This window comes from Cricetulus griseus, assembly GCF_003668045.3.
Source record: "Cricetulus griseus strain 17A/GY chromosome 1 unlocalized genomic scaffold, alternate assembly CriGri-PICRH-1.0 chr1_1, whole genome shotgun sequence".
NCBI classification, from domain to species: Eukaryota; Metazoa; Chordata; class Mammalia; order Rodentia; family Cricetidae; genus Cricetulus; species Cricetulus griseus.
Window position 1 is genome coordinate 58,635,312 of NW_023276807.1, and position 12,021 is coordinate 58,647,332.

Here is a 12,021-nt window from a genome sequence, read left to right on the forward strand (position 1 = left end):
ATGTCATCCCAGTGAGTTGAACTCTCTCTATTCAGCTTGGTATTTTACTGGAGGACAGAATCAATCCTGAACACACACACACACACACACACACACACACACACACACACACACACGGTTTGGTTGTTGGCTACTGATGAAGTGAATCTGCAAATGTGGAAAAGGGGGCAATAGAATGTACCTCAATGACAGAGAGCTTGCCTTGCAACACTGCCCTCCCAGACCCACAGTGGGTGGGCCAGGAAGACAAGTGTTAGCTGGTCAGTCAAGCCCCAGAAGAGCATTCTTGCCTTCCTCCCAGATGTTTGCTGAAAGTGTTGGAACACCAGACAGACAAAACAGCTGGAGCATGACACTTCTTTCATTTCCTGTCCTGTTGTCATGCAGGTGCAGAGCTGGGTAATGCCCCTGTTGTAGGCCGAATGGCTCAGATTTAACTTGACATAGACCACAGTGTAGAGCACTATTGCTTTGGGGGTCTCAGAAAGCAATGAGGCTTTCTTTATTCTGTCCTCTCTAAGGGCTTGGTTGCTAGGACTTTGGCCTGGGTGTAGTGCTTCTCTTGATGAGCTCTCTCCACCATGAGCGGTTTGGGTGGCCCTACTTTCACTTTCTTGTCTGTCTTGGTAAGCTGGACGGGACTCAGTAATCTAATCTGCTAGACTTTGGAAAGGAAGGAAGCAGAACAAACATTACAGTGTGACAGCCTGTGAGGGGAGAAAAGCCCCAGCTCCGCCCAGTACAAGACCATTACCCAAAGAGAATTAACTGGGAAGATGGGGCCACTAAGGAAGAGGGATGAGGAATGTTGTCCTTTGGGGGGTTGTATTTGGAAGACCTTTGATCCAATCTTGGCTCCCAGAACCTCTTGAGTTTGAAACATACTTTCCCACTTAACACACAAGATTAAAAGACAGCATTTGCCTGGTATTTATTGGTTATTTATTTAATCCTCAGAACAGTTGTCTCTATTGCAAATGAGGAAACGGGACCAGAAGCGTTCAGCGGCTTGTCCATGTTTGGACCCAGGTTCTGCTGACTCTAAAGCCTTCTATAGCTTCCTTTGACATGTGGATGGGGTAACTGAAGTCAACCCAACTCTTTTTTGTGGTCTTTTCTTTCTTTCTTTTTTTTTTTACTGCCAAAGTTCAAAAATACACACATTGATCGTTGTCACCTGCTTTTATCGGCCTTGCCACACCCAGCCCTTCTTCCTTCCCTAAATCTAGACAAGGTTTAAACAGACACACCTAGGCCGTGGTGTACACTTTGCAGAATGGCAGCAGTGAGGAAAAAAGTAATGGTGCTTCCTTCTCCTTTGCAGTCCTAAGCAGCTGTCAGGCGGAAGCTCCCCCTCCCCCAGGTTGTTTCTTGGTGTCTCCTGAGTTGGGGGCTTTCAGGTCCTGAGCACTGTGGAGCTCAGCTTCTCTGGGCTATTTATATCCCAGATGTGGCTGCCTGCCTGCTCCTCGACCTTTCCGGGAAGGTGATCTGGTGAGTCTTTCTTGCCTACAGCCCACCAACCGCTTTGTCTACCAGTTCGGATGAGAAGAGAGAAGAGAGGTCATGAAGTTTAAAATAGCCCATTGGCTTTGCCTTCTTTTGTCTTCCCTCCAATACTCTTTTCCTTTAAAATTTGCTTCTTCACTCTCTGCTTTCCTCCTCCCCCAAATCCTGGGATGGAGAGGAGTTTGGGCTGTCTCAGGGTCAGAGGGGCGGCTCCCTTTTTGAACCTCCCCATTCCTGAAGATGTTTGCATTCCTCACCCAGGCTTCCTCTGGGGACATGGGACTCTGGTACATTCCCTTCTCTCCAGTGTTATTCCTCCTCCATCCACAGTTTGGAATTTGCTCTTGTGACCACTGCAAAATTCAGGGGTACTGTAGCCAGATTCTGGAAGCTCGTGCCCCCACACTTCCCAGGCTCTGCTCTTTGGCTGTGGTAAGGGGTGAGCTCTGGAGTGCTGGGTGCTCTTGTTTTCATAGGGCTGTTAGCGTTGTTCATGCTTTGCAGATATGTGAGCACACTGCACACCGGTCGACGTGAACTCTGTTGCTGCGGAGTGATTGCTCTTACCTCCACACCCAGGTCCTGTCTGAGACCTCTGATGTCATTTCCTATACACTTTCTTCTCTTAGGAGTTTAGCAGATTCAGGTCAGTGTCACCACTCCCTGATGCTGTGGCTGTCCCTCGTTTTCTCTGCTCTTGGAGGGTGACAAAGGAGGAGAGATCAAGAAGCACCATTTTCACTCTTACTAGGTCATAATTCTAGAAAGTTCCTGCCTTGTCAACACAGGCTAATGTGAAAAAAAATCTCTAAATATGAACAAAAGATCTTTTAAAAATTCTTACAAAGGAAAGTGAAAACTCTTAGTAAAATTTTTAAAGTGTGTGTGTGTGTGTGTGTGTGTGTGTGTGTGTGTGCGCGCACCCATATATGTACATGCCCAAGGAAGGCAAGAGAGGCTGTTAATCCCCTGTAGCTGGAGTTACAAATGGCTGTGAGGTACCCAATGTAGGTGCTGGGAATCAAGCTTGGGCCTTCTGAAAGAGTAGCAAGCACTCTTAACTGATGAGCCATCTCTCTAGCTCCAAATGAATCAGTTTTGAACTGGGATTATAATATATTATTTTGTAGGCTTATTTTGTAAGGTAGGCAATAACACTTAAGGCATGGTTTCTGTTACTACTTTCTCTCTATTCTCACACCCACCAGAATAGTCTAGCAAATGAATCCTCCATATTGCAAACCACATTAACTACCTCAAGAGTCAAGGAGCTGATACAGGCAAATGCCAACATTTCCTGCCTCTTTAATGGGGGTGGGCAAAGCACATGCTAGACAAGTATTTACAACTTAGCTGCACTCTGACCCAAACCATAACTCTCTTTCTCTTTTAGAATTTCATTTATGCTTATGTGTTTTGATCAAATCCACTCTCTATTCCCTTCTCTTCAGTTCCTCTCCATCTCCCCCCAACTTCATTACAGTTCCTTCCTCCATTGAATCCACTTAATGTTGCCTGCATGTACATGAGTGTAGAGCCATCTACTGGAGCATGGGTTAGTCATTTGAGGCTTCTCAGCTAGGGGTGAAACTTCATAAGCCCTCCTCGGTCAACGCTGGGATTTTAGCTGGCTTGATGTTATGCAGGTCTGTGCATACAGTCACAGCCACTCTGAGTTCGTGTGTGTAATGATACTGCCACGTCCAACAAATGATGTTTCAAGGCAAATGTCTATTACCTCTGGCTCTTACAGTCCTTCAGTCCCCCACTTCCATGACAATTCCTGAGCCTTGGGGAGAGAGGGTGTAATATAGACATCCCATTTAGAGCAGAGTACTCTAGGTTCTTTTTTTAATGATTTATTTATTTTTATTTTATGTGCGCTGGTGTTTTGCCTGTGTGTATGTCTCTGTGAGTGTGTTGGATCCCCTAGAGTTGGAGTTACAGATAATTGTGAGCTCCCATGTGGATGCTGGGAATTGAACTTGGGTCCTCTGGAAGAGCAATCAGTTCTCTTAACCACTGAGCCATCTCTCTAGTCCTGAGCACTCTGGGTTCTTATCTGATGAGAGTTAAGATACGAAGCAACCCATGGGTACAAAGACAAGAACTTGGGAGGGGAGCAGTTTAATACTGTGTCCATTTAGGAGAATAATAATTTTAGGTTCTCCCCTAGTACCTATGACCTAACCAGTCATGAGTTTGTTGGTGAAGTTAACAGTGTCAGACATGAGTTCTGTCTTGTGGAGCAGGCTTTAAATCCCACCAGAAAGTGGTGAGTACTCCCATAACAGTTGTGCCACGGTTGTATGAGTGGAAATATTTTGCCAGGCTAGTCATTATCGTAGCTAGTAAGGTTCACAGCTGAATGCTTTCCCCTTCTTCTAGCATAAATAGAAGCTTTTGGCACTATGATATTTAGCCAGTAAGGGATGAAGCTTCCAGGTCAGTACCAGCCTGATTTCAATATATTCTATGACTCAAGTACATGGCATCATTAGCAATAGGGTTGAACTATCAGGTTCTGGAGGATAAGAGAGAGCATTGGCAAAGGCCTGTAATGTTTAGGGGCCTACGGGACCTCATTGACCAACAACTCAAAAAGAGGCAACCCACACCTGTTTTATTATTTTGCTATATTGTGTTGTCTGAGAGGCATTATCTATCTCCCTGTTATAGGGAAGGTCCATTTAAAGTGTGTGTGTGTGTGTGTGTGTGTGTGTGTGTGTGTGTGTGTGTGTGTGTTTTAGGAAACTTCTGTAGTCCTGGCCAAACTTTCTTGCTCATCTAATAGCTCTATAGTTTTTGTTTCTTTTGAGATGATGTCTCCTGTCTTTGAGACATGCCCAGGCTTGCCTCAATGCCAATATATAGTAGAAGATTAATTTCTGATCTTTCTGCCTCCAATTCCTAGAGTGCTGGGATTACAAGGATGACCTACAGTGCCCACCCAGTTCCTGCTAGGCAAGTACTCTACCACCTGAGCAACATTCCCCAGCTCTGTATAGATTTTAATTTAAAATATTGAATTGTTTGTCCATCTTTCCTTACCTAGCTGAATATTTAATTCAAGATTTTTAGATTTGTTTCTGGGTATGAATGTTTTGCCTGTGTGCATGTATGTGCACCGTGTTTGCCTGTGGACTTCACTGGATCTAGGGTTATGAATGGTTGTGACTGGCCGTGTCAGTGCTGGTAATTGAACCTAGATCCTCTGCAAGAGCAACACATTTTCTTAACTGCTGAGTAATCTCTCCAGCCCCTGTTTATTTTCTTTTAAAATTAATTTATTTATTAGCCAGTTTGGCTCCAAACTCCTGCATTTCAGGTCTCAGTCTCCCTAGTAGATAAGACTACAGATGACATCATCATGCCTGGTTAGTTTTTTATTTCATTATATTTTTGTTTTTTTGAGGCAAGGTCTCATGTAGCCCAGGCTGGTCTCAAACTTACTATGTAGCTGAGGATGAGCTTAGCTTTCTAGCCTCCACCTCCAAGTACTGGGATGATAGGCATGCATGACAATGTCTGGGGTAGCCATTTATTTTATTATATTGTTGTTGTTGTTGTTGTGTTGTGTGTGTGTGAGGGTATGTACGGAGGTTAGAGGACAATCTCAGGCATCAACATTCTTCAGGTGCCTTCCATCTTATGTTTGAGGCAGTCTCTCTCACTGGCGTAGAACTTTGCTAAGTATGCTAGGCTAGCCAGCCAGAGAGTCTAGGCATCCTCCTGTCTCCACTTCACCAGAGCTCGATTCCAAGTGAGTGCCGCCACACCCAGAGTTGTATCTGGTTCCAGTAATAACAACAGGCCACCAGAAGCATGACCTCTTTTTCTCCGTTGGAAAAGGGCTGGGGATTTTTATGTGGAGATTGAACTCAAGTACTGAACACTTGTGAGAAAAACACTGTCACCCACTAAGGTGTTCTCTCAACCGTACCCATTTATCTACTCTACCCCATGTCCGGTGTGTGTGTGTGTGTGTGTGTGTGTGTGTGTGTGTGTGTGTGTGTATGTGTATGTGTCTGTGTGTAGACCGTAGGTCAAAATGTTGTTCCTCAGGAGCTGGCCATCTTGGATTTTTGTTTTGTTGTTTGGGGTGTGTATGCCAGAAGTCCACGATGCGTTTCTTCCTCTACTATTCTCCACATTATTTATCTATTTATTTATTTATTTGAGCCCTGGAACCTGGAGCTCACTGTTTCCCCTAAACTGGCTGTCCAGCAAGTCCCTACTATATATATATGCTCGTCTATCTTCAACCCCAGTGCTTGGGTTGCAATGTGCACACGTTCTACCTGGGTGCTGGGGATGCAGACTCAGGTCCTCATGTTTGCATATCAGGCTCTTTACCTACTGAGACATTGTCCCAGCTCTACCTTCTTTTTTGAGAGTGGGTCTCTCACTGGGACCTGGAACTCACTAATTAGGCAAGGTTGGCTGGCCAGGGAGTCTCAGGGATCTGCCTGCTCTTCTTTGCTGTTGCTGGCACTAGAGGCTCACACCGCTGCACCTGGCATTGTAGGTTTAGGAAATTGAACTCATACATGCTTGTGCCTAAGGACTTAACTGACTGAACCATCTCCCCAGCTCTCTCCCAAGTTTTTACAAGGAAAAGTCATTGTGTTCTGGTGGTTTTTTTGATGTTTTTGCTGTTTTGAGTCAAGCCCAGTTTGGACAGGACCTCATGGCAATCCTGCCTCAGCCTCCCAAGTGCTGGGATTGCAGTGATGAGCCACCACACTTGATTTCCCTAGGGGCTCTTATGAGGATTTCCAGTTCCTTTTTTCAGAATAGTGGTCACCTGTAGATCAGATATTGTAGCAAAGTCATGGGCTGTAGTGCTTGGTTAGATCCAGAGGCATGGGCCCTACTAAGAGGAAGAGCAAAGGACAAAGCAAGGGAAGATGAGCCTGTAAGAGTCTTTGGCAGCATGAAACAAGAAACCCCCAAAGCATGGAGGCAGGCATAGCAGGTGTCTGACTTTGGTTGATTAAGACACTGATTTTATTAGACTGGGGTCAATGAAACACCAAAAAGTTGCAAAAGAACTGCATTTTAGTTGAGGCTGTGGACTACAACTACAATGAATTGAGAAACTCAACTGCTGTTGGTGTGAGTGTCTGTGGAATTACCTAACTTTCCCCTCTGTAAATAAGCCAACACATATTTACTATAGAAAATATGGAAAACCGTATACAAGAATCCTCTATATGATGGCTAATAACTGTCAATATTTTGGTGATTATAAATCTACTCTTTAAAAAAATCTGCATATAGGAATAAGAATGACATCCACACAATTGAGGTATGTAATATTTTATATCTTTGAAAAACTTGATATGATGGGTTCCTAAGGTTCATTAGAAATTATTTGAAAATAGGACTGGGGAGACGGCCTAGCTGCTAAAGAGTTTGCTGTGCAAGCATGAATTCAAATCCGGAACACCCTTATAAACAGTCAGGTGCAGCAGTGTGTGGCTGTCATCCTAGCAGTCTCTGCTTGTGTGTGGACAAGCAGATCCCAGGTTCTCAGTGACCAGACAGTCTAGCTGGAATGGTGAGGGTCCAGGTTTAGTGAGAGCGTGTCTCAAAAATTATGGTAGATAGCAATTGAGAAAGACATTCGACATTAACATCTGGCCACCACACACGAAGGTACAGTGAGTGTTTGTGTACATGCATGCGCGCACGCACACACACTGGAAGCAATTACTTGAAGACAATATTTTTTTAAAGATTTTATTTATTTATTTATTTATTTATTTATTTATTTATTTATTATGTATACAGCTGTCTGCCTGCATGCCAACAGAAGGCACTAGATCTCATTCAAGGTGGTTGCTGGGAGCCACCATGTGGTTGCTGGGAATTGAACTCAGGACCTCTGGAAGAGCAGTTGGTGCTCTTAACCTCTGAGCCATCTCTCCAGCCCCGAAGACAATATTTTTTAAACAATTGTATAATATTTTTAATATACTTGAGTGTCTCAGAATTGAATTATTTTTTGATCATTGAGCTATCTGGGTCACTTTCAAGTTTTTGTTATAAATTTGAATCCAGTTTTCATCTTTCTATTAATTTGGATGGAATCCTAAAACTAGAATGATTTGGTCAAAGGGCAGGAACATTATTGGCTGTCTTGTTGCATACTGCCAAACAGCTTTTCAGAAAGGTTACCCTCTTATCCCAGGGTGTGTAAGAATCTTAGGACCCCCCCACCCCCACCTGCCCAAGGGAATGACACCTATTTTGGGTATCGGTCTTCTCTTTATGTTATCACCTCCCTGTTGCCTCTGTTTCCCACCTGGTGTGTGGTCTACTTGCTTAAGGCTCTATTCCATCTGTCTCTATTAGGATATAGGCCTATTAAAGTTCAAAATTTCTGGGTTTGCATATCTAGTGGTTGAAAAAATATTTTGAGGTAGGAGCCTCCAAGGGTCTCTCATTACAGGATAGAATGTATAAAATGGGCAGCCTTGCTCTATCACAAGTGTTGCTCATTGCCTGCTAAATCCTGATCTGGAATTCCAACTGAATAGCCAGCTATCCCACTTCCTGCTGCTGATTATTAGGTAATCCCAGACAACTAACTTTCTCTAAATTTCACTTTTTTTGGTTGCAATTTTTTATTTTGTAAATTCAGGGTCTCACTATGTAGCCCTGGCTGGCTTGGAATTCTCTCACTACATAGATCAGGCTGGCCTTGTACTCCAGAGATTTTCCTGCCTCTGCTTCCCAATGCCTTGGATTAAAGACGTTTCACTCTAAGAAAATCTGTAACTTACTTTTCATTTAGCAATTCTTATGACTTAAATTCTACCCAGGACATCTGGATTATCGTCATGAAACTTCCTACTTAAGGACACCTGCTTCCATGGGAGGCTGAGATGTGTGTGTGTGTGTGTGTGTGTGTGTGTGTGTGTGTGTGCCTAAAATACATGAAACAAGAAACAAATTTGAACATTCACCCTCACCAGTCATCATTATATTTTTCAAACTATGAAAGGTTTCAAGTAGTGAAAACTTCAATGCTTGTAAGAGTCTAGCCCGACATGGTTGTAGGCCCTCAATCCCAGCAGAGACCTGGTGAATCTCTGTGAATTCAATACCAGTGTGGTTTTTATAGTGAGTTCCAGCCCAGCCAAGGCTACCTAGTGAGCCCATGTCTAGAAAAAGGTATGTGAATTAATAAGAGTGACTAATGATTAGTTACAACAAATATTTTTAGAAAGTAATTTTATAATAGGTCTCAATGATAAGATCATAGTCTAGGTTCTAATCATATACCTTAAAAAAGATTTGTTTTTGCTTTATGTGTATTATAATGTGTTTTGCCTGTATGTATGTATATATGTATGCATGTATGAATGTATGTATCTTTGCACTGTGTGGTGCCTGGTGTCCAGACAGTTGTGAACTGCCATGTTTGCATTGGGAACTGAACTCAGGCCCTCTGCATGGGCAGCAACTTCTTAGCCATAGACCATTTCTCTATTCCCCATATTATCTCTAACATACACTCTTTTCCATGTCAAAGGAAAAAATGTGCAAAATACAAAGTTTTGGTGATATTTGTAATAGCAAAAAGCTGGCTTCTAGATTTAGTTGTTTAGTAATAGGGATATGATTAAGTAAGTCATAATGCAATCAATTCATTAATGTTCTCAATCCATTAAAAACTGTGTTGATGAACAAGTGGAGTAGTCATAACATTTCCATATTTTGCCTATGCCCCTGCAGATCAGCTGCTCCCCTCTCCACAGTCTCGATGAGCTGTGTGGCTTACTGTGTTAGGCCATCTGAGGACCCCCACCACCCCCACCACCCCCACCACCCCAGCACATGCGTGCTCTCTCTCTCTCCCTCTCTCTCTCTCTCTTTCACACACACACACACACACACACACACACACACACACACACACACACACACAGTTCAATCTGGATATTGTAAGCGGAGTTCTGCTTCAGACCTTTCTCTTTGGTGCATGGCAGTCCCACACTGTTGATCCATGTGCCTGGGAAGCCCCTCAACAGAAGTAAAGTTCTGGAGAAAGAGGCCTTTCTCCAGCCGCTGTCTTGAGGAAGAAGCAGACCTTGGTAAATCCTACTGCTGAAAAGGGGAACTTCGAAAGCCAGTGTTCTTGGACACTGGGCTGCCCAGCTGGCCCGGAGACAGTCAGCTTTGTTCTCTCAGGCAGCTGAATGTGTTCTCTTTGACATTACATTGGACATGGTGCATGTCATGCTAGCTAACACAAAGGGAGGCTGAGGCAAGAGCATCAAAAATTAGAGGCCAGCCTGGACTGCATTAGGCGAGCTGGGGCTGCATGGGAAGATCCTGTTTCAGACGGAAGTGGGGAGTAGCAAGAGTCCTGTGACCTCTGGGTTTTCTGCTTCCAGAGCTGTGTTGGCATCCAGGGAATTTGCCTAGATTGGGGGGGGGGTTGGTGTCTTCCTTGTCCTCACCAGAAAGTTCTGTATGTATCCATATGCACGGTGGCTTTGTCTTTCTACTCAAGGCCCCTGCTCCTTGAACAGGCCATATGTTTTCCCAGGTGTTCACTGTCCCTCTGTCCTCACGTGTCTACCAGTGACCCAGCATGTCCTGGATGACTCCTGAAAGCATCTCCTAACCCTTGGCTTTTTCATTTCTCTGAATTCAAACTTGCTTTGAGACTGGAGCTGGATACCACCTCTAAGTAGGTGATATCACTTTGTGCAGGGTGCTCTCTCCCACCCCTCCCCCACTCCTGCTACACAGTTCGCTTCCTTTTCAAAACCTCTTCTTCCTACTTTTTTTATCCTTTTCTCACTTCTTCTACTTCCTTTTTAGCTATGTTGTGTTGGTCTGTCTTGGCTGTGTCTGCTGTCTGTTTTATTCTTCTGACCCTGCATTCCTTAAGAGTAGCCATGGATGCCTATAGCTTCTGTCCCTCTCGGGAACCCAGCCAGCACATGCCTGAACACTGGTATTTGCATGTATGCATGTGAATGTATGTGGCACTTGTTTCTTGGGGGACCCTGTCAGTGCCGCAGGCTCATTAGAGTGGGAGAGAATACACCACCCCACAAACCAGCACTTGAAGAACAAGTCTCACCTGGAAATGTGTCCCATTGCTGTACGGGACTTGTCCCCTCTGGGCTTGGAAAGCTAGGGTAGTAGTTTCTCGGAGTCAGGGTTGGCTTATGGGGTTACTTCATCAGCCATCTCACACTTTTGCTTGGCTGCAGGGCCTCTGGAAGGGACCATTGTGAACCCTGCTCTGTTGAATTAGCTCAGTGGTTGGATGTTATATGGCTTTGGGAATCTGAAGGGGACATGGTGCTTTGTAGCCCTATAGGACTCTGCCCTACTTCCTCACAGTGCATGAGCCCAGGCCAGGTGTCTTAGCTGTTTCTCTTCTCTGGGGGCTTGGGGACTCTCACCCTTTCCTTTAGGCTCTTAGAGTGCATTCTGGAGAGATGAAGTAGCCAGGACATGTGGCTTTTCTCACATTGCCAGAGGCCCTGTTCTAAAGTCAGGGAAGGTGCTAGGGCCTTGGGACTTGCTATTTCTACTTTCTTTCTTTCTTTTTTTTTTCTCTGTGGCTTTGGAGGCTGTCCTGGAACTAGCTCTTGTAGACCAGGCTGGTCTCGAACTCACAGAGATCCTCTGCCTCGGCCTCCTGAGTGCTGGGATTAAAGGCGTGCGCCACCAACGCCCGGCACTATTTCTACTTTCTGTTCTTTCCCAGCCCTGAACTGAGCTGAGTCAAGCCAGGTGAGGCTTATCCAGGTCTTGAGATAAAGCTTGCTTCTCCCTCTTCCTCAGTGCCCCTCCCTTCCCATGCAGGGTCATGTGAACAGAGTCCAGGAGTGCCTTAGGCCGATCTGCACAATCAAATCTGTAGGTATTTGGTAGCTGTAGGAATCTAGCTCAGGTTGTCATGGCAAAGCACCACAGCCTGAGAGCTTAAACAATGGAAATGTATTCCCTCACTGTGTGGAGGCCAGAGGTAGAAGATGAAAGGGTGTTCCAGGCCTTTCTCCTTTGATAGGTGGCTGTCTTTTCCTTAGGTCTTTCATTGTCTTATTTCCAAATGTCATCTTCAAAGATGGTTTGGTAATGGACCAGGGCCCCTTACTGTCGACATGCTAAGTATTTCTTTAAAGACCCTGTCTGTAGCTGGGCATGGTTGCACATACCTATAACCTCAGCACTTAGCAGGCTATGGCATCAGGATTGAGAGTCTGAGGATAGTTTGGGATAGCCTGGGCTGTACAAAGTGAGACCCTGTTCCAAAATAAAAATAAAACAAACAAAAAGCCAAAACCATGTTCCCAAATCCAGTCATATTTTGAGATATGGAGGAGGTTAGGACTTCAGCACATGATTTTTTTGTTAGTTTGGTTCTCTCTCTCTCTCTCTGTCTCTCTCTCCCTCTTGGTTTTTCGTTTTTCGAGCCAGGGTTTCTCTGCGTAGCTTTGGAGCCTATCCTGGCACTCGCTCTGGAGACCAGACTGG

The 12,021-nt window shown here is 44.6% G+C and overlaps 1 protein-coding gene across 3 annotated transcripts in view; it reads left to right on the top strand.

Annotated features, from left to right (window-relative positions):
- The window catches only part of Plekha2 (pleckstrin homology domain containing A2), a 110,551-nt gene that overhangs the window by 45,459 nt on the left and 53,071 nt on the right, over positions 1–12,021 (top strand). The window lies entirely within an intron of this gene.